Source organism: Drosophila takahashii, chromosome 3L (genome assembly GCF_030179915.1).
Source record: "Drosophila takahashii strain IR98-3 E-12201 chromosome 3L, DtakHiC1v2, whole genome shotgun sequence".
Lineage (NCBI taxonomy): Eukaryota > Metazoa > Arthropoda > Insecta > Diptera > Drosophilidae > Drosophila > Drosophila takahashii.
The window spans coordinates 33495213-33520936 of record NC_091680.1 but is presented as its reverse complement, the minus strand read 5'-3'; the positions used below and the strand labels follow the sequence as shown (position 1 = coordinate 33520936).

The following is a 25724-nucleotide window of genomic DNA, read 5'->3' as shown; positions in this document are numbered from 1 at the left end:
ATTTTTTTTTAAACCCCGATTGCCCAAATACCACCCGATAAACGCGAAAACTAAGTATGCAGATATGCTTATATTCGTCTATGTATATTAACATATTTTAATGCCAATAGGCCTGCACCTTTTAGGGCCGGTTTCTCGAGTGCCGGATAACATTTCTCGAACAGATAAAGTCCCTGCTAAGGCATTTTGGCTTTCTCGAGCATAAATGTGAGAGCCAACTTTGACAGGGACTCGGCGTCCCTGTTAAGCGTTTTCGACTCGATAGAATGACAGCTGATTTCCCAAAGCCAACTAAGAAATCACAGCTGACTTTTCCCTTGAAATATACCCAAACAGCTGATGAAATAATCGAAGCACGCCATTTTTTGCGCTTCACAGCACAATTCTGTGCGTTAACAGAACTCTGTAATTGTTTCTCGTTCAGATAAGTTAAAGCAGTCTAGAAAGCCGATTTGCTTTTACGAACAGTTTATCTGGTATTTAAGTTTTTCGAACAGATAGCTATCAGGGACTTTGACAGGGACTCGAGAAACCGGCCCTTAATAAAGTCCAATTTGTTGACCTGTGTTATTTTTGAGGAATATTAATAAAATCTTAAAAATAATAGAATTAATTAATTCTATTTTAGTTTTTAATTGTAATATTGTTATTTATTTAATATTGTATACCTACTTGTAGATAAATATGAAATAAACCAAATCCATGCTTCGTCCTTGAATTATTTAACATATAATCTTCAAACTAACCCAAGACAGAAAAAAAAGAGATAATGAAATGATAAACGAGAGAATACCACAAGTTTCACTTCTGTCGTGCGTAGGCTTGACACACTCATTTTTTTTTTAACTTACATCAAATATATTCTCATAAATATTTATTTATTTAGGATCCAGCAGATGCAGACGTTCTTTATTCCAGATATGATATGGAGGTGCAGAAAAATGTTAATGATTAAAAAAAACCCGAAATTTGATTGTGTAATATTTAATGCTTTACAGAGTTAGATCAAATTTGTCTGCAATCACGACAGCAACCGCGATTTCTTCAGACTTTTTTTTAAAAGTTGGTCATCGATTCGCGACTGTGGGGTCTGGCCCTCTATAAAAACGATTTCACAACTTTAAAGTCAACTTTAATTTTATAGCAAAACACGTAACTTTGAAATTATATTACAAAAAAAACAAGAAAGGAAGCTACCTTCGGCCAGCCGAAGCTTATATACCCTTGTAGATAAAAGAATACTCACTCCGTGCAGTTCCAGGGATTCAGCGTTTCGATTTATTTCAATTTTGTTTTTAAGTCAAGAATCAAAACGCCTACTTCCTACAAAGTTACAATGAATTTTCTTATATTTGTTTGGGAGCCTTAAGATATAGTGGTCCGATCCGGCTGGCTCCGACATATGTACTACCTGCAATAGAAAGAAGACCTTCGGGAAAGTTTCATCGCGATAGCTTTAAAACTGAGAGACTAGTTCGCATAGAAACGGACAGACGGACAGACGGACAGACGGACAGACGGACAGACGGACAGACGGACATGGCTAGATAGACTCGGCTATTGGTGCTGATCAAGAATATATATACTTTATGTGGCCGGAAACGTCTCCTTCACTGCGTTGCAAACATCTGACTGAAATTATACTACCCTCTACAAGGGTATAAAAATAATTTATCTTCATATAAGACACATTTGTCGAATATATTCCAGTTAAAATGATATTGTTTTTATCGGGATAGGGAATATGGGAAATAATCAAAACTTTATTTGTGTCTGTTTTAAGCCAAGTGGAAGTTTTGATTTTCAACAATTTCTCGGGTTTACGTTTTTCAAAAATCATGTTTTAATAATTTTGGATTGAATAAACCTAATCTTGCCAGTTGTATCCCTAATTCGATATCTTCTTCATATTCTGTAAAGTGTTGTAAATTAAATATTAAAACGCTGGCTTGTTGTTCCCTTTCTCCGTCTGCCTTTAGTTTATTGATTTTCACATGCATTGTTTTTGTCATCGATAATCATGTTTAAATCGGTGTTCTGAACACTAGTATCTATTAAAGCATTAATTGTTTCTTCCATCTCATCTTTATCATTTTGGTCTAATGTTCCGAATAGGTATTTATAAACTGTTCCTACAATATAAGCCTTTCTTACTGCGTTTTGCTAATGTAATTCCATTAATTTCTCTTTTAAGCAGGGTTCAAAATGCTATGCTATATTTTTAGTTTTTACTATTTGCTATTGCTACGAGAGTTATATCTATGAAGCCTGGAGCAAAGCATTTTTAAAATGCTACAGTCAGAATACTATATGGAGCCGTAGCAATATCAAAAACTATAGTTTTTTTGGAGCAGCGCATTCTATATGACTATAGTAGCTATAGTAAATAAGCTATAGTAATTTTTCATAGACCGTAATCATTATGAGTTTTATTTTAAAACGCACACAATAATCATTATTTTTGATAAATAAAAATAAAACTTAAAGATAATAATTATTTATGATCGGGAAAAATAAAAATAGTAAATAAGCTATAGTAATTTTCAGAGACCGGAATCATTATGAGTTTTATTTTAATCATTATTTTTGATAAAAAAAAAAAAAACTTAATTATTTATTTCTGATCGGGCAAAATAAAACTCACTAGGACTTGGATTCTGGATCCCGTTAAATGGTACTCTAATTTTAGTCAGTAATGGAGATACTTTCAGCCTTTGCTTAGGTTTATGTATTAAAAAATTGATTTCAGTCGAAATGCTCTTATCCGAGTTTTTCAACACAACCTGGAACTACATTTATCAAAATACTACTACTTTCTGATATCTTTAGTTAGTCCACTCAATCTAAAGAAGCTTTTTGTCTTATTCTTAAGAATTCGCGATTATTGAAGAGTCGATTAAAATGTCAAACGAACTATAACAAAAAGGTCCTTAGTTAGGTAGAGAAAGTATCCTGTCCTTCTTAAGGATTCGCGGTTTTTGAAAAACGAATTTAAATATCCAACAAAGTATAAGAAAAGGTTCGATACTAAAATCGATTTTTTTAGAACTGCAAATTCTTAGGAACAAGTAAAATTTTAGATTTTGTGGACCATTCTCTATTTACCTAAAGCCCCGGACTTTCTTCAAAAACCGCGTATTCTTAAGAAAAAGACGAACTGATTGTGTGGATACTTTCTCTTTTAAGTGGACTAACAATATATCAAAAACTAGTGGTATTTTTTTTAATGTTGTTCCAGATTGTGTTAAAGAATTCGCAGCCTTAATTAGCTAAGTAGTTATTGTAGAATGAGAGAGAAGGAAAAGAGCATTTCAACTGAAATCCATGTTTTAGTACATAAACATAAACAAAGGCTGAAAGTATCTCCATTACTGACTAAAACTAGAGTACTATTTAACGGGATCCAGAATCCAAGTCCAAGTGAGTTTTATTTTTCCCGATCAGAAATAATTATTATCTTTAAGTTTTATTTTTTTTTTTTATCAAAAATGATGATTATTGCGCGAGTATTAAAATAAAACAGACGGACAATAACTATCAAATTTTTTAAATCGGACCATTCGTTAAAAAGTTACAGCGGATCAAAGTTTTTATCTCCATCTCCTTCGCACTCCCTGTGTATCATAATCAGGAGTTCCTGCATACATAAATATGTTGTTGTTATGTTATGATTATAAATATACAGAATTAATTCAAATTTGGTAAACCTGTTTTCAATGTCCGCACAGTGGGGCGAAAAAGCCAAAAGTCTGCCTTAAATCAGCGGAGCCCTATATCGAATATCTTTTGATGGGGCATTGTTGAAGGCAATTAAATATGTGAAAAAACATCATAAGGTGAATTTTTTTAGTGAAATTTTTTTGTTGTAGAAAATTTTTAAGAAAAAATAAATTGTTTTTTTAAGAAAAAAAATATAAATAAATTACTTATAGGGTTCTAAGTTTCCCAATATTTTTTTTTAATTTAACTTGATTTTTGAAAAAAAAAAATTATTCAAATCGGTCAACTATATCTTATAGCTGCCATATAAACGCTTATTACAAAGGGGAATGTCTCGGTTCTATTTCAATATTGGTTCATATAAATTGGGATTAAGTCATTATTTATCATTTTAGCTCTATGCTTACCTTTTTTTTAATTGGTCAATGATATCTTATAGATGTCATAGAATCAATCAAGGAAATATAGCATATTTTCAAAAAAAAACTGGTAGAAACCGGTATTTACTTCATATATGTATTTTTAGTAAAATAACATAATTTAAAATTTTAAACCCAAATTTGTTTATTAATTTATCATTATCTTCATCAATACCTTCACATAAGTAAAAAATCTTCATGATGTTAGGGCGCGCGAATGAACCAGGGCTGACGATATTTCAAATTATGAACATTTCTTGCTAACTTAAACTGCGGTTTTCTCAGAAGAGGCACAAAAGGGCAGGCTAATTTTTTCAGAATATGTAGTTAAATATCTAAACTTTTTTTTAAAAAAAGAATTAAACGGGGATCTAGGGTGTAACACTACTTTACGTCCAAGGATATCCAAAAAATCCCTTTTTTTTGGACCACTTTTAAAAAATTAAAAAAAAATAGTAATTATGTATCTAAAATTTTTATTTTTTTTTAATATTTTAAGAATTGGTTGCTCTTAAAATTTCAATCGTTACATATACAACTTGGGCCCTTGGGCGCTTTCAGAAAAATTTCAAAGATGTGTAAAAATACCTTTTTTTCTTATTGGCTAAAATTATATTTCGAAAAATCCACTTTATAAATCTGTAGTGGGAGAACCATTCAACACAGATCACTCTTTCCTTTTGATGTGTATAGAGAATTCAATTGTTTTTAAAGTTGCATTGCAACATTTTGGAAAATCTTAAAAAAAAAAAACCATTTTGGCAGGCTTTTTGTTCTAGGCGCCCCACAGTGGTCCGGTTCACTTCCTATGATTCTTAACTTCTCATTAACCATTTTATGAAATCTTTCTACGTCCGATATACCGTTTTTACTTGTTGTTACTTGAATTTGTACTTCTTCTGAATGTAACCAATCGTGTAAAGCTACACACATAATTGCTGAATCCTTATCTGCTTTGATTTCTTATGGTTTTCCCATTTCGTTAAATACTTTCATGATAGCTCTTTTAGCTTCTAACCAATCCCTACTTGTGACTTCTACTTAAGTAGCAAATTTTGAGTAAACGTCGATACATGATAAAAATTTCTGATTACTCACCATATAAAAATCCATGATAAATTTCTCTCTTATATTTTGAATATCTGGTGTAAGTTGGAATGTCAATTTGGTATTTCTGTGTTCCGTTTTAGCAATGTTGCAAATTTCACATTCATTTATTATATTTATACCCTTGCAGAGGGTATTATGTCCGTCCGCTAGAAGGTTGAGATTTCCCACACATATTATTGGGCTTCCTACGCAGCGCAAGTTTATTTCAGATGAGTGCCACGCCCCCTTTAACGCCCACAATCGCCCACTAACGATTTTAAAATGTGTCTGGCGCCCACACCTTTAAAGATTTTCGAGAAGTATAAATGCAATTTTGTTGTGTATATTCATACTTATCAAAATGTAGAAGACATTTTTCAAATCGGACCATTCATTAAAAAGTTATACGCAATCAAAAAAGTATATATCTATCTCCCTCGCACTCCCTTTAGCCGAGTGACGGGTATTAGATAGTCGGGACACCAACCCGACTATAGCGTTCTCTCTTGTTTTAAATAAAACCTTCTACTCTTGGAAATATTATTTTTTAAATATTTCTGAGTTTTGAATAAAATATTTAAAAATCGGACGACTATATCATATAGCTGCCATAGGAACGATCGGAAAATAAATGGGAAAGTAATAGGAAATAAATTTTAAATTTTTTGGTTTTTATTGTATTCTCTTCTACTTTGGGACATGACTCTTTTTAAATATTTCCGAATTTAAATTTTAATTTTATCAAAATCGGACGACTATATCATATAGCTGCCATAGGAACGATCGAAAAATTAATGGGAAATTAATGGAAACAAATTATAGCTCCGTTGGTTTTTATTGTATTTTCTTATAATATCGGATATGATTTTTTTTAATATTTCCTAGTTTTTAATTAAATTTAACAAAAATCGGACGACTATATTCTATAGCTGCAATAGGGAAGGATAGAAAAAATAATGTTAAAATAATACGAAATTTAAAATTTTTGCGATTTGAAAGTTAATAGGAACGATCTGCAAGGGTATATAAAGGGCTTTCTTTCTTGTTTAATAATAAAATGTGTTCTTCCAATGAAGTGGAACAAATTATAATATCATCTAGATATACCAAACAATCTGTATTGATTAAAACTTCTAATAAATTGTTCATACGTCTTTGGATAGTGGCGGGGGCGTTTTTGGCATTCGTGTGTACTCGTAATGACCGTGATTTGTAGAGAATGCTGTTTTAGATATTGATTCTGGTTCCATTTGAATTTGATGGAATCCATTGGCTAAATCAATGGTTGTGAAATATTGACATCTTCCCAATTTGTCTAATATTTCATCCATTCTGCTTAACGGAAATTTATCATTGATAGCGATCTCATTTAAATTTCTGTAATCCACTACTAATCTAAACTTCATTTTGCCTGACGCATAGCTCTTTTTTGGAACTATCCAAATGGGTGAACAATAGGGACATTTTGATTTACTAATTACACAGGTACACAGCCAAAAATTTCCACGCACCGTTTCTAATTTTTCATGATAATTGGGTGCTCCTGAGTAAAAGCCCCATAGAAACTTATGTCCCATTACCTACAACACAATAAAATCGCTGTTTTTGTTTCCATTTAGGGCATTTAAACCACTAATTTAACAAACAAACTATGCGTTTGGGAGAAAAACGAAATATTTTTAGTTAACCTGCACATCAACCCAAATCTTTTTTTGTTTGATCCAAGTGACTATTTAAGTTAAAACCAACTAAAATTATGTATTTTAAATCAACCAAAAAAGCGGTTTTATTCGTTTAATAAATCCAATAAAATGTCCTCATGAAAACGCTTTAAGCCGAAATTAAAGCATACAATGAACAATAGATTCAAGGAATAGTTAAAATTAGTTCCATTTAAGATTTAATTCTCAGATTTCTTTTTTCATCAGAGAAAACTTGAAAATTTTGGGTTTTTCAACTTTGGCGTCGAATTCCAAAGAGATTGGCAATGGTTGACAATGGGGACTATTTTTTAGGAATGCCGTGATGTATTGAGAGTTGATTTCAGCGAAAATAATAAAGGTCAGTCCAGTTATATAGGCCACATAATTCGAAATGTTGGCGAACATCGGTTTTTTGTATTCTTACCCTGTAGTTCGCCGGGACTGGTCCCGAACTAGCGAAATCGCCATACACCGGGGGCTTGGGACTAACTCCCGTTCATACCACCCGCAATGTAAATTTCTATCCACTTTTACCACGGCATGTCCTAGGCGGTGGTCATATGGCGAAGTTCTGCATTACCTTTCGCCACAAAAGGGACCGATAGGTGGTCCCATATTATACCCCTTTTCGCCACAAAAGGGGCCACCTATCGGACCATCTATCGGACCACCTATCGGTCCCTTTTGTGGCGAAAAGGGGTATAAAATGGGGTTGGTGTTTTCAATACCAAAAAAGCTGAATGCTACGAAACTTCCCAAGAAAAAATACTTTTTGTTAAATTAATTTATTGTATTATAAGTAGACAATTTTTCTATTTTTTTAATTTATATTTATTGAACAAATTCCTCTGCTGACACGTTTTTGTTGAGTGCCTCATTGTTGTTATTATTTGATTTGGATTTATTTTTAAAAAATCGTTTCTTTTGCAATTGAATTGCCTTGGGAATCAATATTTCTGCATTACCAGATTCTGAAACAATATCTAAAAAAAAATAAGATTTTAGTGTTTTAAAATAAAATGATAACAGAAACTAACTTCGGCAAGCCAAAGTTTTAATACCCTTGCAGCTTTCAGGAATAAAATTGTGACTAGAAAAGCATAAATATAAAATAAGAATAACCAACAGTTAAATGTAGACTTATTTCACGCTTTTGAAACTTGAACCGACAGACAGACGGACATGGTTAAATGGATTTACTTTATAGGTTTGAAAAGGTCTCCTTTACTGCGTAACAAACTTCTGGACTAAATTATAATTCCCTCTGCATGGGTTTAAATATATATTTTTAGATTTTGTTATACAAGCCTGTTTACATCAAACCATGTTTTAAGATTTTGTTATACAAGCCTGTTTACATCAAACCATGTTTTAAAAGTGAAAAGCAGAAAAAGACAGAAAGAAATAGGATTAAAGACAGATGGCATTCTAAGTAAATAGATTGAAATTGAATCAAGAAACTAAATGTATTATAAAAAATACAGTTATAAAAACAAGAGAGAACGCTATAGTCGGGTTGGTGTCCAGACTATCTAAAAGCATTTTTCCACTATGCGGTTTTTTCGGTATTTTTGTGTATTTTCGATTGGCAACGCGATAGGCGGACGTGAGGTGTTTCCATTGGCAAACGCGTCTGAAAACAGCTGTTGTGCTGTGTTTGCGAGCTGAAGTAAACAATGGATTTAAATAATTTGTTATTGATAACACAGGCCAACAGTGTTTTTGGTGCAGCCCTATGGGCATTAAATTGTGTTAATATAGACGGATATAAGCATATCTGCATACTTAGTTTTCGAGTTTAACGGGTGGTATTTGTGCAATCGCGGTTTGAAAAAAGTAGCAACATTTTATATTTTCATTTAAGATATCTTCGAGGGTCTGTGCTCAGTTGTAATAAAACCTATGCCAAAAAATTGCTTAGATGCCCTTCTACATAATTGCATTTAAGGTTCCATCATTATTTGAGTTAATAAAAGCCTATGAGCCATTGAAGTAATTTGTTCACCTTTATTTACAACCAACTTGATGCGGTGAACAGGCTTAAAAAAATACAAGGAAAAATATGTGCCCTAAAATATTTTACATGCATCTAGAGGCGTCTTTTCCCGAATTTTTGAGATAAATCCCACTATTGTACTTCGAAGAATGGAATTTATAGAATTTTTTCCGTAAGAATGGGAAAAGTAACAAGTATTTTAGAGTCACCCTTACGTAACGAGTTTTTCGTGATTTTACACAGTAGGCTTTTTAAAGATAACAGTGGCGTCGCCTTAAAATTGTGGTGGGGATTTTTTTTAAGGCATATTAACCCCTTAAAAATATAATTTGTCTATGTTCGGCGCCTACTGCTAACCAAATTGAAAGGCACATTTTTACGAATGTGTCAGATATTTATGTAAAATGGGATTTAAAAATAGTTGTTACTTTTTAAGTTCTTACGGAAAAAATTCTATAAATTCCATCCTTCGACGTACAATGGTCTTATTTGTCTTAAAAATTCGGTGAAAGACGCCTCTAGATGCCTGTAAAATATTTTAGGGCATATATTTTTCCTTGTATTTTTTTAAGCGTGTTCACCGCATCAAGTTGGTTGGGAATAGAGGTGAACAAATTACTTCAATGGCTCATAGGCTGTGATTGACTCAAATTATGATGGAACCTTAAGTGCAATAATGTAGAAGGGCATCTAAGCAATTTTTTGGCATAGGTTTTATTACAACTGAGCACAGACCCTCGAAGATATCTTAAATCAAAAAATTAAATGTTGCTATTTTTTTCAAACCGCGATTGCCCAAATACCACCCGTTAAACGCGAAAACTAAGTATGCAGATATGCTTATATACGTCTATATTAACATGTTTTAATGCCAATAGGCCTGCACCTTTTAATAAAGTCCATTATGTTGACCTGTGTAATTGTAATCGCAGAACAGCATTTGAACGTGGAAACATTGCTGCAATGATGAAAGCAACAACATCCCACGTTACGCTGCTTGAGCATTTATTACGGCAGAAAGCAAAAGGATCTGCTGCAGAAGGCTTTCAAATATATAGATCTGAACAGTCATTTAATTAATTCTTTGACACGACCCGCGACAGCAGTAGCTTCTGCAGCGGCACGTCACTGAACAGAATCTGATACGGGGTAGAAATCGTACAAGAACATTGTGCGCAAGAAAGAGGGAGATGTGCCCTTTTCCAGCAGTCGCCTGTCAACGTGTGTCATTTGAATATGGAATGGCCATCTACGGTCTAATCAGGAGGTCGCCTTAATGGACGAATGGCGCACGCGAAGCAAACGTCAAGATCATGGAGACGGGAAAGCCCATGTGGCTGCGCTGCAACGACCAATATTTCGCTTCCGATCCTTTCTAGCCGAGCCATTCCATTGGATAAACGAACTGCTACTGCTCTTTATGCGCTTGGATCATCCTCGGAATTCTGAACTATTGCCAGATCATTTGGCATATATCATATATCAAATACCAATCTATACGAAATAAAGTTCATGTAAATATCAACAATAAATGGTTTTAATATTTCCCGCTTCTTATCAGCCTCTTATCAGTTTCGGGTCCAGAAAAATGTTCATGCCTGGTTAATACTGCTTAAATATACCACAAATTTCACTTTCCAGCCCTGTAACGCGACAAATTTCCACCCTCCCCTCCTCACCCTCGCCTACAAGTTTTGTATGGGATTTGGGCGCGTTAAACGGTAAATGGATGCAAACGCGACGCGTCCGTAATGAGCAGAGGGCATTAATGAGGGCCACTTTTGTTGTTCCCCATGTATTCGATTTTTCCTCCTCGAAGACTGCCTGCGCGGAATCGACGATGGTCCTCTCAATGGCTCCATAGATGATGTGGGTTTGGCGAACATCTTGATTAGGATAAAGTTGCAGTAAATACTGTACTGGGTTTCCGTCGAAATAAGGTAGAACTTTGATTTGTCCGATTAGCTGATTCAGATGAAGCTCAGACAACTGCGGTAGCACTGCACTATGGGCAAATATTCAGTCTTTGAGGCATAAACTCCAGTTTTAAAGATACAAATCTAAAATTTTTGTTATATACTTTTAAGGCTAAGATGTAATTTCGGTTTTTGTTGCTTTTTGAATCGGACCACATCTTCATCCTACGCCCACGCCGCATATATACATTTGAAGGCAAGGAATTAAAGAAAATGTTATTTGTGTTGGGAACTGTAATACAATTTCTGTTTTTGTTTAATTTTGAATTGGACCATGTCTCCATCAACTGCCCACGCCGCATATATACTTATAAAGGCAAGGATCTAAAAAAAATGTTTTTGTTAATAGGGGAGAGGTCTGTAGGTTGAGACGGTCTGTAAGTTGAGACACTCAATTTTCTCAAAACTTATTTACTAAAAAAATTGTTTTTATTTTTTTTTTTTTGTAGTCCTTTTTAGTGACAAAACTTTTGGGGAAAACATTATAAGCCAGGCTCTAGCCAGATTAAAGCTGTGAGAGTCGTGTACCATTTTTCACCAAAAAAGTTTTTGTCTACTTTTTTTAAAATTCCATTTAAAATTAATAACGTCCTTAAATTAACTTGGTAAGATATTTAAAACATTAGTTTATTAACTGTTAACTAATTAAAAAAAGAAATAGCTTAATGTGACAGTCAGAACAAAAGTTATTAATTTTTTCCCGAAACATCCCATTTTGTGTAAGTTGAGACACTTTGAGCGTGTAAGTTGAGACACCCGTTTTTCATACAAAAAGGCCTTAGGCCAACAGAGGTCGCTTTCTGCCTAGTACATTTCTTTGATATTAGGTGAAAAGTGAATGTTCAAAGAGCCTTTTGATTTTAATTGTTATTTGGTCTAAGTTCTTGAAAAATGGATGGAAAATAATTTAGGACGAACTAAAATTGATTAAATTAACATAAATAAATAGTTCCTTATAGTTTGGAGTACTTTTTGTGTGAGTATTATTGACTTTTAAAAGTGTCTCAACTTACAGACCTCTTTTTCAAAATGTCGTTTTTTGGGACTTTTCAAAAAAAATATTTTTTCAGTTTTCCCTAAGGATAAAAAATTTTTTTTTTTGTTTTTTATAAAGCTAATAGACTTACCTTTCGATCAGTACCAAATGCGTAAAGTTTCATAAGTGAATGTCGAAATGGCAGATTAAAAACAAAAGGTGTACCAACCTACAGACCTCTCCCCTAAATATTTCATTTTTAACCCCTTTCGCAACAAAACTGCAGTATCTTCTTGTTTGATATTTTTTGGCAAATAGAAGCACCATGCAAAAGCAATGGTATCGAATTTTCTTTTTCTTTCGCCAAGTGAGATGCCACCTTACGCTTTAATCGTGGTCCTGCCTCATTATATGTTAGGCATTTGTGACCAGGTTTGTCGCTTGGCAAGCGCTTTTCCAAAAATGAAATTTTCTTGTTCGACGAAAGCCACAGGGAATGTTTTTCCTTGAATCGGTCTATTATTCTATGACATTATGGCAAATTACGACTAAGAAAGGCAACAATCTGCTTAATTTTCTTTTTGACTATTGTGTGCTGACTATCGCTTAATTCGATTCCGTTCATAGTTTGCAATACAAATTCCGTCACAGCGGATTGTTGCCGGTTGTTGTCGATCCAAACATTAAGGAATGTGTAGCGACTCGAATGCAACTACAACATTGAGGTTTTACGTAAAACGTGCAAAAACGTGCAAAAAGTATTGATAGGGTTCGATTAACAGTTGTTTTGTTTATAACTTCCAATTTTTACCTTGCCTATACTCTTCTATACTCACAACTTACACTCCACAGAAAGCAAAAATACATTTCTTATTTGTCATCTAAAAACTAAGCGACAACACATTGAACAAATGAACAAAAAAACACATATAATAAACATTCAGTGTTTATAATTTATTTAACAATCCTTCACTCTTTGTATCCATATTTAATCTTTTTTGGTTGGCTTACAATAGCCAAAGAAATCGAGGTGCGAAAGCTACACAGGTTTTCGTCCCTTTTTGTAAACGTGTGACCCTATTTCAAACTTTCGAATATCTTAAGGAAAAAAATAGCGAAAAACGCCAAATAAAATTCTTTGGAAATGGATTTCGGGTTCCTTTAAGTATTGTTAATTACCACAGAAGGTCATTTATGTAATACTGAAGACCAAAAAAATTTAAAAATGCCTCACTTTCGAATTTTTTGCCCATAGTGCACTGGAGGGTTTGCCATGTTTAATGTTTTTTATTTTATTTTCAATATTGACACTTTTTTTTTAAATTTCAAGCGCGTATTGACCGAATTGGATTTTTATTTTAATTTCTGCGTGCGAATATTACACATAGATTCTTAAGCGGATCTCGATATTTGTCGTTTTGTATATTCACGGATTTTTCGTTGATCAGGACAAACTAGTCGTATAGTAATATCCTTTAGTTGATCAGTACCGTCATCGGTGACTTTAAGGTTCTACCGGCAGCTCCAATATCCATATTTAGAGCAAAAATTCATTAGATTTACTTAAACTTAACTTCTAAAGTGGTTGGAATTTCGAAATTTTGATTTTGCAGAATTTTAGGTCTTAAAAGGGCCTAATTAGAAATCTAAAAGAAATTTCGATATCCCCCATAATTTGAGGGCCACATTTAAAATTAACTTTTCGATTTAAAAAATCTAAACCGCTGCTCCGATCGAGATGATTTTTTGGTAAATGGTTATTCTATGGCCCAAATGCTTAAGTTTAATTTTTTAAGTTTATAACATTTTTTAAAAGTATTTTTAACGTATTTATTTAGATTTCCTAAGTTATTGCGTTGCATTTTGTGGGAGCCTGCCGAGAGAGCGAAACCCAGAGAGCGGATGGCAAGAGAGTGACGGCCGAGAGAGCAACAGCCAAGAAATTGGGAGGGGTAGTGCTGCAGGGAAAGGGGAGGGGAAAGAGGCAATTTAAGTTAAAATTGTTTTGGATTTTAAAAACTTAAACTCCGATCAAAATGATTTTCGATTAATAGTCAGACCTGTGGATCAAATGCTTAGGTTTTATTTTTCATTTTGTAGCAGAAGTAAGAACCTTATTTAATTTCCACCATGGAAAAAAATAGAAAATTACTACAAATTCTGTAAGCAAAGCCAAAATGTTTCCAAGTTAAATATTAATCTTAAGATTCGAACTTTTGACCAAATACGTATGTACATATGTATATTTGGATATGTTTTGATTTGCTTATATGTATGTACAATACATGTACAATGTTTTGATTTGTACAATGCAATACATACACACAATGTGTGTGTATGTTTCTATTCGAAAGTAGATAATGTGCTTAAATACAAATAAAATGATTTATTTCCTTTCAGCCAATGCAAAATTGGAAGAGTTTAAAATTAATAATTATCAATCAAATGTGGAATCGGAAAAAAATAAGTTACTTCGCTACTTTTGTATGGGATGTCAATCTTTTCGTGTGTGTACAAATGTAGAAGGTATAAAAATTCACTTCTTTTACTTAGATCGCTTTCATTTATTATATAGCTCTACCAGTAGCCTTCGGATTCTCTCTCTTGAAGAATCTTCTAGAAAGGATGTTTACGCTAAGGGTTTCAAAAAACGCGCAAATAAGATATAAGAAAGTCCTGACAACCTAATTTCCAAACTGCAAACTAATTTTGAGCGAACGAAGTCGCTCCGGGTATAGCTAGTATATATATATGTTTATATACATACTAGCTATACCCAGAGCGACTTCGTTCGCTCAAAATTATATGTTATATGTTATATATATGTTTATATACATACTAGCTATACCCGGAGCGACTTCGTTCGCTCAAAATTAGTTTGCAGTTAGGAAATTAGGTTGTCAGGACTTTCTTATATCTTATTTGCGCGTTTGTTGAAACCCTTTGCGTAAACATCCTTTCTAGAAGATTCTTCAAGAGAGAGAATCCGAAGGCTACTGGTAGAGCTATATAATAAATGAATGCGATCTAAGTAAAAGTAGTGAATTTTTATACCTTCTATCAGTTACAATGTTATCAATGCAATATTAATTTGCGCGCAAATGTACACTTGTTTGTAAATTGGAATTTGTTGTTTTTAAATTTGATGTTTTGAATGAAACGAAAACATTTGTATACACAAAAGTAGCGAAGTAACTTATTATTTTCCGATTCCACATTTGATTGATAGTTATTAATATTAAACTCGTCAAATTTTGCATTGGCTGAAATGAAATGAATAATTTTATTTGTATTTAAGCACATTATCGACTTTCAAGTAGAAACATAAACACACATTGTGTGAATGTATTGCATTGTACAAATCAAAACATTTCCAAATATGCATGTGTACATACTTATTTGGTCAAAAGCTCGAATCTTAAGATTAATATTTACCTTGGAAACATTTTGGCTTTGTTTACAAAATTTGTAGTAATTTTTTATCTTCTTCCATGGTGAAAATATAAGGCTCTTACTTCTGCTACAAAATGAGAAATATTTTTTGAAAAATAAAACCTAAGCATTTGATCTACACGACTGACTTTTGATCGAAAATCATATTGATCGGAAAAGCAGTTTAAGTTTTTAAAATTCAAAACAAATTTTAACTTAAATTGCCTTTTTCCCCTCCCCCTTCCACACAGCACTACCCCTCCCCCACGACAGTTTTCTTGGCTGCTGCTCTCTCGGCCGTCGCTCTCTTGGCATCCGCTTTCTTGGCATCCGCTCTCTGGGTTTCGCTCTCTCGGCAGGCTCCCACAAAATGCAACGCAATAACTTAGGAAATCTAAATAAATTCGTTAAAAATACTTTAAAAAAATGTTAAAAACTTAAAAAATTAAACTTAAGCATTTGGGCCATAGAATAACCATTTACGGAAAAATCATCTCGATCGGAGAAGCGGTTTAGATTTTTTAAATCGGAAAGTTAATTTTAAATGTAGCCCCCAAATTATGGGGGATATCGAAATTTCTTTTAGATTTCTAATTAGGCCCTTTCAAGACCTAAAATTCTGCAAAATCAAAATTTCGAAATTCCAACCACTTTAGAAGCTAAGCTTAAGTAAATCTAATGATTTTTTGCTCAAAATATGGATGTTGGAGCTGTTTGGGGCCACTGGGGAGACATGTCGGACCTCAGTGGTCGCCTACGCCCCCAATGGAATGCTGTGCACAAATTTGGCTGCTCTAGCTCTTACGGTTTGGGCTGTGGTCGTATCCCCTTAAAAAGCGGTCTTTCATTTTATAATCTTAGTGGGCGCCTACGCCCCCAATGGAATACTGTGAAAAAATTTGGCTGCTCTAGCTCTTATGGTTTAGGCTGTGGTCGTATCCCCCTAAAAATCGGTCTTTCATTTTATAATCTTTAGAGATGTATGTACATTGTACATGTATATATATATTATAAAAAAGTTTTTCTGATCAAGGTGGCATAGATATTAACAATTCAGTTGATGTTTTGCGCTCGAAAGAAATTCATAATTTGACAAGACAAGAAATGGGAGAACGATTTTGTTCGACCAAATTCGAACCGTTATACATGTCGTATGAGTAATTTTAAAGCAAACTTTAAAAACGTCTCGCAAAGTCTAAATCTCGAACAACATTTGTTGTTTTCACATACATTTTTTATACCATGTTAAGGGGTGAGAAAAGAATTTTATTTTTTGGACCGCCCTAATGTACATATGTATGTGTTATTATGTTTATACGATGGGAATCACTATTTCTTAAAAGCGCGATATGGCACTTCCATATTGTCGCCCGGGACACTTGCACACCTTTAAAGTTGAAAAAAATTGGAAAAAAATGGATTTTAATTTTACTAATGAGCTTTTCTTTTCACTCTTCCCAAGCTCTATTTTGTGTAAAAATCTTGATTTTGTACCACTTTTAGTTTTTAAGGTATCGTTAAAAACTGCCGTATTCGCTCGGGACAAAAATAGAAGTGGATTTTGGGGAAGTTCATTCAACAACAGAATTTAGCGAATTCTGATGGAATATTTGAATGTGATTTTTTTTAGAATGTTGTCCAAACATGTCGCTATGAAATGGTTTTGGTTTTACTCAAAAATTGTTTGCAGTTTTTTTTTCGCAGTTTTAACCACATTTGCTTGGGACATGTCGCTCGGGACATTTTTTCTTAGCGTTTTGTAAAGTGTTTTTTTTATACCTCTATCCCTTAATTACTGGCTGTTTTGCATTTAACTTAGAAATTTAACATGTAAATGAAGCATTCAGTACAGAGAAAAGTCACATATTACCATTCCTAAAGGATAAATTAACAACTGAAGACAGGTCAAAAAAATAACAAAAAAATAGCCAAAAACTAATTTTTGCGTATATTGGTGGTATTTGTCCTAAAAATAATCAAACTATATTCCAAATTTTTAGTTAAGCGCAGGATCAAACTAATTAGAAACTAATATCGGGGCAAAATCATGTGGAAATATGTATGTTTTATTCAAGTTTCAAGGTTTTTGGCTTGGTGGACCTTTTGGTGGAAGTGCCCATATAGAAAAACCCTTGTTTATACGGCAGCCGACACTCTCAGCTAATAGGGATGCCGGACCGGTAAAAGTAAGTGATTATTTCTAATTTTTAATACCGCTGAGTAGAGAAATAGCCTATAAAGGGACTTCCATTTCTAGCGATCTGGCAACGTCGATAACACAGGCCGACAGTGTTTTTGGTGCAGCCCTATGGGCATTAACCCTGCAAGCATTTTCTATCGCGGAAGTCACTATTTAGTGACGTCTAGAAGATGAAAACGATCGTCCGCGATATCGTATTCGGATCGCCGAAGTCACCCCCGTCGGGAAGAACTGTTCCACTACGGCGACACTTCCCGAAGTCACTTCTGAGTGACTCCTAGAAGTGTCGCGGAAGTCACTTCCAGAAGTGACTTCGGCGACGCTTCTAGAAGTGTCGCCGTAGTGGAACATTTCTTCCCGACGGGGGTGACTTCGGCGATCCGAATGCGATATCGCGGAAGTTACTTCCAGAAGTGACTTAGTGGAACAGTTCTTCCCGACGGGGGTGACTTCGGCGATCCGAATGCGATATCGTGCAAGTCACTTGTAGAAGTGTCGCCGAAGTCACTTCTGGAAGTTACTCAGAAGACACTTGTAGACGATACCTAGAAGACCCTTTCCCAATTGGAAAATATGTTTTTTGTGCTCATTCTTCATGTTTATTTTTTCAACACATTTATTGAAATATATAGTTACAAAAGCATAGCGGCATGTAAGCACGGTCCATAAGCTTGTAGGAAATGGTGTTGTATTATTTTATTTAATTCCAGTTCCGTGTTCCGTCTATGAATATGCTTAAAACAACAAAAAAATAATTAATATTGTGCCATATATAAATCGGAGGAGGTATTTACCTTTTATAATTAAATAAGTGGAGTATTGTTAAGCTTTCGGTTTGCCCAGAGTTTCACGCCAAGTAATTTCTTTTGCTTTCGCATGACAGCCTTGTACAAGCTTAAATCTCGATTTCCTCAATCACTTTAATTTTTGATGTAAATGAATATTGTATTTTATTTATATTCCACCGGTATGTAATATTTAAAAAATATCGGGTTCACCGCATTTCATCACAAACACAGAAATTTAGAATAAATCGCACTGATCACAAAGAAATCTCGAAACGAACTGACGCTCGAATTCAAAATACAAAGTGCGTAGGTCAAAGAGAAAAAAGGGTAGTTTTCAGGTATAAAGAGAGAGCCAAGAGCGGACTGTACCCCAAAGACTTCAAAAAAATAAAACCAAATTCCTTTCTATCTTCAATTTAACTTCCAGAAGTGAATTGGAAGATGTTTTTTTCCCATTGGTTTTGTTTTTGTAAAATGTGTTCTATCGCCTTTTCATCGCCCAAAGGTGTCTTAGAAGTTACTTCTTCGCGATCGCAAGCCTTTTTAGGTAGTCAAATTTGATCTATCGCCATTCTATCGTCCAGAAGTGCCTCAGAAGTTACTTCTTCGCGATTTGAACCCTTTTTAGGTAGTCAAATGTGTTCTATCGCCATTCTATCGTCCAGAAGTGCCTCAGAAGTTACTTCCTCGCGATTTGAACCCTTTTTGTTTTTGTAAAATGTGTTCTATCGTCTTTCTATCGCCTAGAAGTGTCTTAGAAGTTACTTCTCCACGATCGTGACCCTTTTTGTTTTTGTAAAATGTGTTCTATCGTATTTTAATCGTCCAGAAGTGACCAAGAAGTGACTTCTTCGCGGTAGATGTATATTTTGTTTTTGTAAAATGTGTTCTGTCGTGTTTCTATCTTCCAGAAGTTACTAAGAAGTGACTTCTGGACGATAGGCGATAGAAATATCGTCCGTTTGCTTGCAGGGTACATAATTGCATTTAAGGTTCCATGATAATTTGAGTCTATCAAAGCCTATGAGCCATTGAAGTAATTTGTTCACCTCTATTCCCAGCCAACTTGATGCGGTGAAGAGGCTTAAAAATATACAAGGAAAAATATGCGCCCTAAAGTGTTTGACAGGCATCTAGCGGCGTCTTTTCCCAAATTTTTGGGATAAATACCACTATTGTACTTCGAAGGATGGAATTTATAGAATTTTTTCCATAAGAACGTAAAAAGTAACAAATATTTTTAAGTCACTGTTACGTAACGATATTGTCGTGATTTCACATAGTAGGTTTTTTAAATACTTTAATAGGCATACTTACCTCTTAAAAATATAATTTTTCGATGTTCGGCGCCTAGTGCTAACCAAATTGAAAGGTAAATTTTTACGAATGTGTCAGATATTAATGTAAAATGGGATTTAAAAATACTTGTTACTTTTCACGTTCTTACGGGAAAAATTCTATAAATTCCATCCCTCGACGTACTATGGTCTTATTTGTCTTAAAAATTCGGTGAAAGACGCCTCTAGATGCCTGTAAAATATTTTAGGGCACACATTTTTCCTTGTATTTTTGTATGCCTGTTCACCGCATCAAGCTGGTTGTAAAAAAAATATAAAAAAAATTAAAAAATGGCATAATATAATAAGAACACAATTAAATAAAAATTAGCGATACATGTAATAAAAATATTATATGGCTCATAGGCTTTGATTGAATCAAATTGTGCTGGAACCTTAAATGCAATTATGTAAAACGACATGTAAGAAATTTTTTGGTTAGGTTTTATTTTAATTAAGCACAGACCCTCGAAGATATCTTAAATCAAAGCATTAAATGTAGCTATTTTTTTTAAACGTATGCAGTTATGCTTATATACGTCTAGTAGTAGTAGTAGTAGTAGATCTTTTAATTAATAAAAAAATATTGGGGGTTGACATAATACATAGGGGAGAGTGGGGGAATTTCGTCACAGGGGCAATTTCGTCACCTGCAATATCTCGGAATCCATAAGTCGTAAAAATATATAATTTTTTTGTTTTAATCCTTCAAGACGGCCAGACACAACCAATAAATTTGTTTTGCACAGAAGGCCCAGATAATTAAGCTATAATATTAAATGTGTTTTAACAGTTCAAAAGCTACATTTAGTTCTCGACGAAATTTTTTCTGTATGCCACAATTCAAAAGGAATAAGATACACGATTTTTTATATAATACACAGTGCTGTAATGTGCATTTCTGCTTTAGTGATTTTTAACTTTGCGCCTAATTTCGGAAGAAAAATAATTATTTTTAAAAATGTAGTGTCTGGGGAAATTTCGCCACCCTACGCTAAGGGTAAATTCGCACCTATTTTAAATACATATTTTTATATTTGACGAGCTGGCTAATCAACAGACTACCAGCAGCAGCAACAAATATAGGACATCAACAAAAATGGTACGCTCGATCAGTGTAACATACTTACAGGCGTAAAGTTCCCTACATTTTTCAGGTGACGAAATTTCCCCAGTTGTGTGGTGATTTTACCCCCCTATGTGGTGAGATTGCCCCAGTATATTGGTTTCCTTTTTAATTTTTTATAAATCACCAAGTTAATTAAAAAAATAGAGGAATGTCACATTTTAAAGCTTAGTGCTAACCGCATTCAACAATAAAAATAGAAATATGATAACGTGTCTCAAGATGGACAATAAATAGCTTTGAAAAAATGCTGACGAAATTCCCCCACTCTCCCCTATATAAAAAAAAATTACCTTCTAACATAGGGAGATTTATATATATTCTTCTTTATTAAAAAAAGATATAATATTTTAATCAGCATGGTTTTAAAACCGTCAGCTGATCACCGTGCATATAAAGATGACTTCCCATTCTAATACACCTGGCTTCCCTGGTCTTCCCCAGATACCAGATCGTTCGAATGAAAAGCGCCCATATATGCAAAGGTGTCTCCTATATCGATTCATCTAAGAATTGCGCCTCGCTTAGGAAGCCAATTAGATTCGGCCAATTTTTCCATTTAGTACGTTTTGGAATTCCACGTAGCCTAACTCGTCTTTTTCCCAGTATAATCGGCGTATCTCCCGTAAAATAGGGCATATTGCTATGAATTGGAAGGAGTCTTCCCGTTCTCTTCGGTTACAGAGTATGTGCGTAGTTTAATCGTAGTACCTCCACTCTAGCTTCAAAGATCGTGATAATAGCACAGATTTTGATGTGGTAGCTAAAATAGTTTTTCGTGCCTACACAGAAAAAAAAAATTGATATGAAATTGCACTCAAGTTAACATTATTTCATATCAAATTTGGGCCGATATTAATTAATGCAAGATTGATATTTCGAACATATCAAGTTGATATTTTCGAGAATATCAAGTTGATATTTTTAAATATCAATTCAATCTTAAGAAAGATTAGTGTTTAAAATAACATTTGAACTTTTTGGTCATCAAAATGATATTTTTTATATCAATTTTTGTCATCAAAATGATATTTTTTATATCAATTTTGTTCATCAAAATGATAATATTTCGTGTATATTAGTACCCCCCAGTAAAACAGAAATTTTTATTTTATATTAAAACAATTTAATTCTATCATTTCACATTTTTTTGAGTCGGTGTACATATGTATAGGTGGGCCAGCAAAATCTTCAATATTTTATTATTTTAGTTTTGCCTGTGACACACACAACGTAAAACTGCGGCCGGCACACACACACACGCACATTCAGAACCGAAATGTCTTTAAATTGTGTGCTAACTCGACGGCAAAGTTAAAATCACCACAACTTTGTAATGTTTCGACTTAGCACTCAATAAAAAAATAAATTGATTTCATTTGACAAACACAAAACACAAAACACCTTGTTCTCGAATATTTTTGGTCTCAAAGTTGGGCCAGCTGCTTTTGCAGTGCTGCACAATTGGTACAGTGTTGTAAACTGTGGAACACTATTTCTCCCTTTCGAACTAAATTCGAAACGACATTTGATATTTTTTCATATCAAAGTCATACGATTTCATATAAATTGTAAATATACTTGTTTTAAATACCGAATTCAGTATTTTTTTTCAAAAATTAATATGAAATAAGATCAAAATAATATTTCTTCATGTTAGAATGATATGACGAAACTTGATCCTTAAAAAAGATCAAATTAACCAACAAATATCAATTTGATATTTTGTCATATTTTTTTCTGTGTTTCATCTCTGGCCAGGCGTCCCCTGGGATCTTTGATGCACATAACTTTTGACTTGTCCAGGTTAATTTGGAGATTCCAGTTGGTACAATAGGTGTGGGTGTAATTGATCATATTTTACATCGTTTTGGGACCGTCTGCCAGCATCACCATGTTGTCTGCTTACATTAGCACTTTAATCTGATGGTCTGCAAATAAGACTCCTCCAGGTAGGCCTTCTGTGATGTCATTAACGAATAAGGAGAAAAGTAAAGGACTAAGCAGACATCCTTACTTAACTCCCATGTTTGTCTCAAACCATTCAGAGAGGGTTTTTCCATCCCATACGGCTGTGCGGTTCTCTGAATAAAGATTTTTAATTACTTCGAGCATTTTGTGTTGAGATCCCTCGGTTACTTAGCTTTAGGATTAATGCCCTCCTGTCGATCGTGTCGAAAGCTGCTTTAAAATAAATAAAAAACAGGTAAATTTTGTACTTTTTTCCATAGAACTCCGCTGCAGTAGATGTTAATGTAAAAATGCTATCTACTATCGAGTAGCCTTTCCTAAAACCGGCTTGGTATTCGCTTAGAATTTGGTTTCGCTCAACGTACTTGGATATTCTCTCTAATAGTATCGATACTATCGATGTAAAGATTTTTTTGACACTGTCGAGGAAGGATATACCTCTGTAGTTGGCAGCAGCTTTTGGGTCACCTTTCTTAGAGATGGAGAAAATTTTGTTCCGCTTGAAACTCTCTGGTGCAATACGGTCTTCTTCTAAAATGCGATTATACACCAGCGTTAATAGGGAAATTAGCTCCGTTGAAGCGTTTTTGTAGAACTCGGCCGGAACTCGATCAAAACCGGGGGCCTTGTTTACTTTGCTCCTTCGGACTGCATCTTGGACTTCGCTGAGTCGTATCGGTTCGTCAAGCTCATTTATTTCCAAGTATGGCAGTGCGTAGATAATCTGCGTTCTGCTTGACAACTGAAGTAGTCCTTTAAAGTGTACGTCTATAATAACATATTTTAATGCCAATAGGGCTGCACCTTTTAATAAAGTCCATTTATTTGTCCTGTGTTGTCGCCATGCGCGGATCCACGGGGGGTGATATGGGGTATATATCACCCCCCACTCGGGTGAAAAATTAAAGGATCTTTGGTTCCCCCCAAATCACGAAAATACCACCAATTTTTTTTCGATGGCACACTTTTTTTATACCCTTGCAGAGGGTATTATAATTTCAGTCAGATGTTTGCAACGCAGTGATGGAGACGTTTCCGACCACATAAAGTATATATATTCTTGATTAGCATCAATAGCCGAGTCCATCTAGCCATGTCCGTCTGTCCGTTTCTATGCGAACTAGTCCCTCAGTTTTAAAGCTATCGCGATGAAACTTCACCAAAAGTCTTCTTTCTATTGCAGGTAGTACATATGTCGGAACGAGCCGGATCGAACCACTATATCTTATGGCTGCCATAGGAATAATTAACAAAATAATAGAAAAAACTTTATAGAAAGTAGGCTTTTTGATTTTTGACAATGTAAAAACAACATTTAAGTTCGCATACCTGCAAGGGTATATAAACTTCGGCTGGCCGAAGTTAACTTCCTTTCTTGTTTTTTTAATTTTTTAAAGTTAAAAATTTTAGATATGGCTCATTCCACGTGAAACGTGACAGACCAATTTGGGTCAAATCTCAGAATCAATCGAAACTTTTTTTTTCGATAGAGGATTGAAATATAAGGATCGGTTTTTATTTTTTTTTTTTAACTCTTACCGTTTATTTAAAAAAAATAATTTTCTAATTAAGCTCCGATTTTTCAGTTATGCATTACTTGAGACTCGTTTGAGTTATTTCAATATTTGGTATGCAACTTTGTGGGATATGTTCATGTCTTTCAGAAAAATAATTTACAAAATTTTTAATTTTAAAATTAAGTATTTTTTAAGAGAATTTAAATTTAAAAAAATTCTGTACGCCGGAATACACGCGGTTTCCGAATAAAAAAATTATCCTCATATTGCTTCATCAATTCTTCACGAAGTGGTAAAATAAAATTTTTGTATTTGCAAGACCTACTAGTAAAGACAACGATTTTAGTTTAGCAACTTTGCATCATGCAACAACAGCGCAACGTGTAAGAAGAGAACAGCAATACGAACACGGGAGAGCAGCAATAGTGCTTTCCCTTTCTTACACGTTGCGCTGTTGTTGCATGATGCAAAGTTGCTAAACTAAAATCGTTGTCTTTACTAGTAGGTCTTGCAAATACAAAAATTTTATTTTACCACTTCGTGAAGAATTGATGAAGCAATATGAGGATAATTTTTTTATTCGGAAACCGCGTGTATTCCGGCGTACAGAATTTTTTTAAATTTAAATTCTCTTAAAAAATACTTAATTTTAAAATTAAAAATTTTTTAAATTATTTTTCTGAAAGACATGAACATATCCCACAAAGTTGCATACCAAATATTGAAATAACTCAAACGAGTCTTAAGTGATGCATAACTGAAAAATCGGAGCTTGTTGAAACTAAGTAATATTAATCAAAGCAACAAATGTAAATGATATGATCAGTTCTATATGCCCAATATCATAAAGAGATTAGAATCATATGTAAAAGCTTAAAAGTAACGGCTTATCTCTCTTTCATCATTTATAATCTAAAGAAGCGTAGATAAGCGCGACTCTAACCCTTTTTTGCAGTCAGTCAGCTTCAAGCCGCAGATCACGCGAGTTATGTACCAACAGTTTAAATATACTTAGACAATAAAAGAGCATTTATTCTTTAACCTACAAGTCCACGTGTTTGTTTCATTCGCTGCTTCAGGTTATGGGCCCAGTCCATATACCCGCGCAATAAAATAACACTTCACCTGAAGGCCGTCATAGTTAGTTTTGGTCGCGAAAAATGTCCGGCGCGTTTATAAAAATTGAGCCGCTTTGTGCGGATAACTATGACACGTGGAAAGTTCAAATGCGGGCAGTGCTCGTGAAAAACGACCTGTGGCAATACGTGGACGGTACGAAGGATTGCCCTAGTGGAAGTGGAAGCACATCGGCTGCTGACTCCGCCGTATGGAAAACGTACGACGAAAAAGCGCGTGCAGATATCTTACTATCCGTCAGCCCCTCAGAATTGGCTTTGATCGAGGGATGTAACACAGCTAAACGCTGTTGGCTAAAACTACAGGAAAGTTTTATGACGAGAGGACCAGTGCGAAA

At 34.2% G+C, this 25724-nt stretch overlaps 1 protein-coding gene and 1 long non-coding RNA gene across 3 annotated transcripts in view; one reads left to right on the top strand and one right to left on the bottom strand.

Moving 5' to 3' along the window:
- Positions 1-25724, top strand: part of Snap25 (Synaptosomal-associated protein 25kDa) — a 510490-nt gene that overhangs the window by 29696 nt on the left and 455070 nt on the right. The window lies entirely within an intron of this gene.
- Positions 7698-8377, bottom strand: LOC138912938 (uncharacterized). Its single transcript, XR_011418520.1, has 2 exons — positions 7969-8377; positions 7698-7914 (listed from the first exon to the last, which is right to left on the bottom strand). It is a non-coding gene; the product is annotated as an uncharacterized lncRNA (long non-coding RNA).